The sequence below is a fragment of the Lycium ferocissimum genome, unplaced genomic scaffold (assembly GCF_029784015.1).
Source record: "Lycium ferocissimum isolate CSIRO_LF1 unplaced genomic scaffold, AGI_CSIRO_Lferr_CH_V1 ctg3339, whole genome shotgun sequence".
In the NCBI taxonomy this organism is placed as follows: domain Eukaryota; kingdom Viridiplantae; phylum Streptophyta; class Magnoliopsida; order Solanales; family Solanaceae; genus Lycium; species Lycium ferocissimum.
The window spans coordinates 51,485-59,074 of NW_026725383.1; the positions used below are offsets into that span (position 1 = coordinate 51,485).

At 35.1% G+C, this 7,590-nt stretch overlaps 1 pseudogene; it reads left to right on the top strand.

The window, feature by feature from the left end:
- The first annotated feature begins 3,925 nt into the window (after nucleotides 1–3,925).
- Nucleotides 3,926–7,138, top strand: LOC132044049 (cation/H(+) antiporter 15-like; annotated as a pseudogene).
- The last annotated feature ends 452 nt before the right edge of the window (nucleotides 7,139–7,590 follow it).

Sequence of the window (7,590 nt, forward strand, 5' to 3'; positions counted from 1 at the left end):
ATTCTAGGAATTAAATTCCCCGTCTTAAGCGCAATGGTGGACGGGACTTTTGAGCAACATTCATACAACCATACTTGCATAGCAAGCGGCAAACCATGAATCCTATAATATTTCTTAAAACCAGCATATTTCTGCCCGATGCTTACAACCAACTCTCTAAACGAATCTTTACCCCAAGGATACTCATTATATCTCCCGTCCTCTACAACATCAAAATGGATCCTTGGTATGTTTGTTGAGTTCGGCTCACCACAATGTACCCACGTATTTATGAAATACAATATTGCCATCTTAACTGCGTCATCCCCTTTATCATCCCAGACAGTCTTGTTGAAACACTCAATAAGCTCGTGTCTTTTAACTGGCAATTGATTCTCCTGATTTCTACCAAAATAGTCCACCATAAGCCTATTCGGTTTTGAGTTATCATAAACAAAATCATTTTCATCAGATACACAATCTAGCCCGATTGATCGGTGCAAATTCTCTAAGGCCAAAACGCAGAACTTTACCATTTATTTCAAATGTAAAGCACCTATATCTTGCCCCTAAGTTCTTTGACCATAAAGCAGAAAAAAAATGTGCTTGTACATCCATTTTTGCATTACGAGATATTTACCAAAACAAGAATTCCTAAACATATCCATCGTGGATCTGTTAGTTTGCCTCTAATATCTTGCATTACATTAACATTCGTGTATCTACACATAGATGGTGCCACAGCAGGGTGCTTGGTAACCAAAAATTTAGATACCTGAAACAACATGCCAAAAAACAAGTATGATTAACATATATTGACTAAATGTACTTAAAAATATACACAAAATAACTGTCAACAAAATAATAACTGAATGTACTTAAAAATCTTAAAAATCACTGTAATAACTGTCAACAAAATATACACAAAAATAACTGAATGTACTTAAAAATCTTAAAAATCACGATTATGGTGAAGAAAAATACGCACGAAATATCGAAGAAACAAGTGTAAAAAAAACAAAAAAATATACTTAAAATGCACACAAAATATAAATATGTTTAATTCATAGATACGTAATAAGCGAACAAAAAAAAAAAAAGAACTAAATATACTGAAAATACAACAAAAATATACCTCTTCATCATCATCCTCATCCACATTACGTTTGGCTTTAGCAATTTTCTTGCCCTTAACATTAACAACATTGTCACTTGACCTTTCTCTTCTTTTGTTTCTCCATTTGAGAAACATTTTTCAATTTTCTTGTTGTTTACTCTTCGAATCAACATATTCCTTATAACGCCTAGGATCGTTAATTCTTTTTGAACGATTCTCGGCATAAGAACTGCAATGGAAGTTTCATGTTGAGAAATTCCCAAAGAAAAATTAGGAATCGCACATTCGGGTTCTATACTGTATTTCTCATCGGAGTAGCTGACTTTTTTAGTCATTCCAATTGAATCTAAGAAAAAACAACCAAGAACAAACAACGATAGTTACTTACTTAGACTTGCATTCCCGATTCAAACGAAAAAAAAAACACCCAAAATATAGGTTAAATACAAGGTAAAAAATAAAAATACGTATAGAATCTTACTTTATTTTGGGAATTAGATTTGAAACGTGAGAGAAATCAATGAGTAGTTAATTAGAGATAAAAAAGGAAGTTGAATAATTGAAAAGCGATTTGAAATTGGATGAAAGTAATGGATATGGTGAATAATGGCGTCTATTTAGGATGAAGGAGAGAGACACGTTTTTTTTTTTTAAATTTAGGGGAGTGGGAAGTTATCGGATGAGTGGTAAAAACATGGTAGCTATGTGAAGTAAATATGATATATTTTAGCTACTAAATATAATTATTGAAAAGTTTAGTTATGTTCAATAAATAGGTAATAATGGAAATAGGTTAATTTAATGGAACCTATGTATAGCCAATTAATATTTTACCTCATTGCATAGAAATGTTTTCTATGCAATGAGAGGCTTGGTTTGCTAAATGTGGTTATTTTTGCATTTAAATTCTAGCCAAAACGTTTTAATTGTACTAGTTAAAAAAAAAAAAATCACTTAGTATAGAAAATCAATTAGATATTCCAATTGTGAACAAATTTGAAGGTAACTGAAATTAACTTAATTAATTAAACCTCTTGACTTAATGGAGTGAAATATTTATCAATTTATTACTGTTCAGTTTAAACAATTAATTAAATAACTGTTCTCACAATTTTAGCTTTAAATTCTGATAAATGTGTTTAAAAATCACAATAAATGTCTAAGAATTTGAAAATGATATACAATAATAAACTGGATGATATTTTGCCAAATGGAATGGCAAAATATTACGAAATTTTTTTTGTAAAATCTTTTTAGTTTAAATAAGTGCATATGTCACTCCATTTGTAATTCAGGAAGTTCGACTAGTTAAAAAAAATTCATGAAGGGTAAAAATTAGGTGTCAACAACTTCATTACGAAATCATCAGGTCATCATTCACCGAGTTAGAAGCTTGGATGGTCACTTAAATTTGGATAATTGGCCACCATAGTCACTCAACTTTGTTTTGTTTTCCAAAAGTCATTCAACTTTGAGATAGAAGCTTGGATGGTCATAATTCCAAGAGATAAAAATCAACTTTCATTTTTTCCTCCAAGAACCAAAGAGACACCTGATATAAAATTTTCCATGGTCATTTTAGCGGAAATAAATTTTTATTAAACATTTAATGAGTGACATCTATAAATAATCTAATAAAATGTTTAAAAAAATTAAAATCAATATTTAATTATGTTTAGGGATTCAATTCATCATAAGTAGTGTATATAGTACTAAATTTTAGGATATTATTCATCATTAATACATAAAAATAATGAACATATAAATATATAAAAAATTTAGATTGAAAACACAACATTTAAAAACTATTAAGTAAGCGAATTAATTAGTGCATATAGTACTAAATTTAGAATATTATTCATCATTAATACATATAAATAATAAACATATAAGTATATACTTATACGAAATGTCGTAAGTAATATAGTAAGGCACAAATAATAAAAAAAAAAATTATTCTATAAATAGAGAATTCTATTAGATTAAACAACTAAGCCAGCTGCCATTGCCTCTATCATGATCGAGAGACTTGGAAGTGCAGCCATAAAAGATCTGACATCACCAAAGAAAATGGCGTTGCACTGTCAGTACATGTAATTTAAATCATTTTTACTAAACATTAACCATGTTCATTTCCAAGAGATAAAAATCAAGAGCCTTCACAATCCTCCAAGAACCAAAGAGACACCGATCCTCTCTTTTGCGCAACTCTCTTTGGCCACCCTTTTAAATTTTTATTACCCTCCTCAAACCCCTCGAGCCAATAAAATTTTAATCTAATAGAATTTTACATTTTTAAAATAAATTCTTTTATTATTTATGCCTTAAAATATTACTTGAGACATTTCTTATATATACACAGAAAATTACATAATTAATGGTTGAATATTGTGAAAAGCTAGTCTTTTGGCGAAATTTTAGAAACTCGAGCAAATCTTAATATCTCGTAATATTTAATACAATTGTAAACTATGATGAGAATTGAATAACATATATAATTAAGATCATAGGATGCGGTGTCACACAGTGTATTATTAAAATGTAATTAACAAGTCATTTAAGTAGTAGTATGACTTTTTGTATACGCTTATTTCTATATAGGCTCCTTGGCGGAAAAACAGGAAGATGTAGGAGGGTGATTCCATTTTGACCATTGGTTTGAAGTGTGAAAAACTTGGTAATCTTGGTCATCAACATTTCTTGTTCCTCTCCTAGGCTGGTGGGGCAGAAGGGGAGGAAATGAAGAAATATATATATATATATATGAGACGAAGCTGGGGATTTTCTTGAAATGGATTTTTAAACGTGAAATTTTTTTTTTTTTGGAGCCCGATGACATAGCGACCTATGCTGAAATATTTAGGCATGGAGAAAATGATTCATCAATTTGTATGTCAATCGGCAAGATTCAATCCAAAGGGTCCATCTTCTCCCACCGCGATAACCCTTTAGATTACTCAGTTCCTCTCTTACTTGCGCAACTCTCTTTGGCCACCCTTTTCCTTCTCTTGGCTTCTACCCTCCTCAAACCCCTCGGCCAGCCTACCAATGTCATCCAAATTTTTGTAAGTCATTCATTCCTTATTTTTTTTCTAATTATGATCGCACCCATCTTGTAAATTAGACAGGAATGCATATAGATATCATTTTCAAAAAAAAGTTGATTTTAGGTTTGAAGTTTGATAATGTCTATTTTTCTTTGTGTGTGTATATATATATACACACACAAAACTTCTATCGACGTACTGAATATACCATTTGTCTTACTGTGTATGACCACATAAAACTGAATTTTTTTTCTTTACTTCCTGCAATAAAATATTCACATAATGCATTCATACATGCTAGAATTTTTTTTTTATATCTTTATAATTTTTACTATAAGAAAATCCAAAGTTTGTCCACTAAATATTTTTGTTGTTTGTCTAAAATAGTATGTTTTTGTTATTTGAAAGAAATGGAGTATTTGATTTCAGATAAAATTCAATTAATTTTTTTTAAAAGTTATTCTTTCTATGGATGATGCATATTCAGATGTTTTAAAATGAACATTCTGTCTGCGCATATATATATATAACCTAATTAGAGTAATAAAAAGATGAAAGATGCATGCAGGGTGGCCTAATACTAGGTCCTTCGTTTCTGGGACGAATTGATGGGTTTGTAGCGCTTTTCTATCCTTACAGAAGTCTGGTAGTGATTGATGCGGTTGCTCTATTTGGGTATATGTTCTACTTTTTCTTGATTGGAGTGCAGATAGATATTTGGATCCTGAAGAGAGTTGAGAAGAAGGAGTTCATCATTGGCGTATCAACTGTGGCGGCTGCTCTTGTGCTAAGCATCACCGCCTCTTTTATTCTGCTCAGCTTTAAAATAAATGTTGAGCCATTAGTGTCTAACTCACTCCCGGTAGTAGCAACCATGTCTTCGGTACTCGGCTTCCCAGTCATCGCCCACTATCTCACTGAGCTTAGGATGGTCAATTCTGATTTCGGAAGGATGGCACTTTCTTGTTCCCTTGTTAGCAATATGTTCGGGTTTTTAATCATAACTATCACCAGCCTGTCAAGTCAACCCTCCGTGGAAAAATTCATCATTCTGCAAAACATCACATCTGGTATTGGCTTTACCATGGTTATATTTTTCGGTGTGAGACCCCTAATCATATGGAGCATGCGAAGAAATCCTCCAGGAGAGCCATTAAAGCAAAGTTTCATTTGTATGGTATTTATCGGGGTCTTGCTATCTGGATTTTGCAGCAAGGCTTTAGGCCTACACATCTTCTACGGGCCATTACTTTACGGTCTAGCCATGCCTGCCGGACCACCACTAGGCTCTGCCCTGGTGGAGAAGCTTCAATTCATCGTTTCATGGCTCTTTATGCCCATCTACTTCGTCAAAACCGGTTTGGTTATTGACATATTTTCTGTCAAACTCAAGAATTATTTGGTTCTACAATCAGTTATTCTCGTTGCTTGTTTGGGAAAATTCCTTGGAGCACTCATCTCTTCAATCAACAACCAAGTTTCCCTCCGAGATGCAATGTCAATTGGGCTCGTAGCCAACGTCCAAGGTGTTCTAGAGCTAGGCATGTTTAAAATGTTGAAGCAAAATGAGGTAAGGAGTATATATTTATGGTTCGTTCTTTTTCCTAATAAGAATTAATTAAGGTTAGTCTTAAAAGGAGTATTTCTTAACTCGCTAGCTTGCTCATGAATTGATACGTATGTTTTCATGTATGGAACACAGGCAATAGCAGATGAAGCTTTTGTTGTCTGCTGCATATCCCTGTTAATTGTAACTGCAGTTGTCACATCAATACTGAAGTCTGTGTGATCCACATAAAAGATATGCAGCACACAAGAATAGAAATATCCAGCATATGAAGCTCCACTCTGAACTTCGGGTGCTTGCATGTATACATGATCAAGAAAACGCTCCTGTCACAATAAACTTGTTGGAAACACTTCACCCCACGAACCAAAGCCATATAGATATCGCCATGCTACATTTAATAGAGCTGGTCGATCGTGCGCATCCGCTTCTCATAAACCACAAACTCCCAATGATGAACCATGCAAACGAGGCCTCAGCTTCGAAAAGAATCATCAATGCTAAAGTGTTCGAGCAGAACTTCCGTGAGACAGTAAGCATGCATCCCTTTACAGCTATATCTCCTTATGTAATGATGCATGATGAAGTGTGCACAATGGCGCTTGAAAGGAGGACATCTCTCATAATGATTCCTTTCCACAAGAGGTTTAGTTCTAATTCCAGCTGCAATCAGAAGATCACGGGATCCAAGGTGGGCATTAAGACCATGAATGACAAAATCCTGCGGACAGAACCTTGTTCGGTTGCAATAATTGTAGACCGGTCACTTGTCAACACATCAAGGCCCATACTAGATGCCTGGTCATTGTACCGTGTTGCTGTCCTTTTCTTGGGAGGACCAGATGATAGGGAAGCACTCGCTCTGGGAGAGCGCATGGCTGGAAAACGAAATATCAGCCTCACAATAGTCCGGTTACTATTGTAAGAAGCAGCGAGCAGTGATTATGACACGATACAGAAGACGATGGACAATGAAATGGTAAATGATGCAAGGAGCGGTATGGCAGGAAATTATTGGGTCAAGTATATGGAGAAGATGATAAGGGATGGAACAGGGACAGCTGCTGTGATGCGATCCATGGAGGTTGAATATGAACTAATTATTGTTGGTAGACGTCATGACACGCAATCTCCCCTATTACTTGGCCTTTCTGATTGGGTTGAAGAGTCTGAGTTAGGCCCAATAGGAGACACGTTTGCTTTAGCAGATTCCCAAAGTAGTTCCACAATATTAGTTGTGCAACGACACACCGGATCGATGATCCAACATTAATATTATTCATGCCGCTTTCACATTCAATTGAGTTTATTTAAACATTACATTCCGTCACAAGTTCTTCCTTTAGTACAGGAAGAGTATACAAAATAAATGCTTTATTCTTTAAGCTCGGCGATAAGTGGTATACAGTTGGGTCAGTACAAATAAAGAAATTCCCCCAAAGCATGATATTGCCGCCCTATATCTGCCTTTATCCAGCTGGTACGGACCGGTAAAATTTTGGGCTAATACACACGACGGGTCTCCAAATGAGGGTCCTCGATGTTTGGACTAAATAAATGGAAAAATAAGCCGCGCCCCCGTGTAAGCCATCCGCACAGGTCCCCAGCCCGTTTGGTACGGACCGGTGAAATTTTGAGGCAAACAGAGCCGCTCTCATCCGAACTCGCAGAATTCAAAGGCTAATACACACGACGGGTCTCCAAATGAGGGTCCTCGATGTTTGGACTAAATAAATGAAAAAAATAAGCCGCGCCCAACCCGTGTAAGCCATCCGCACAGATCCCCAGCCCGTTTGGTACGGACCGGTGAAATTTTGGGGCAAACGAGCCGGCTCATCCGAACTCGCAGAATTCAAAGGCTAATACACACGACGGGTCTC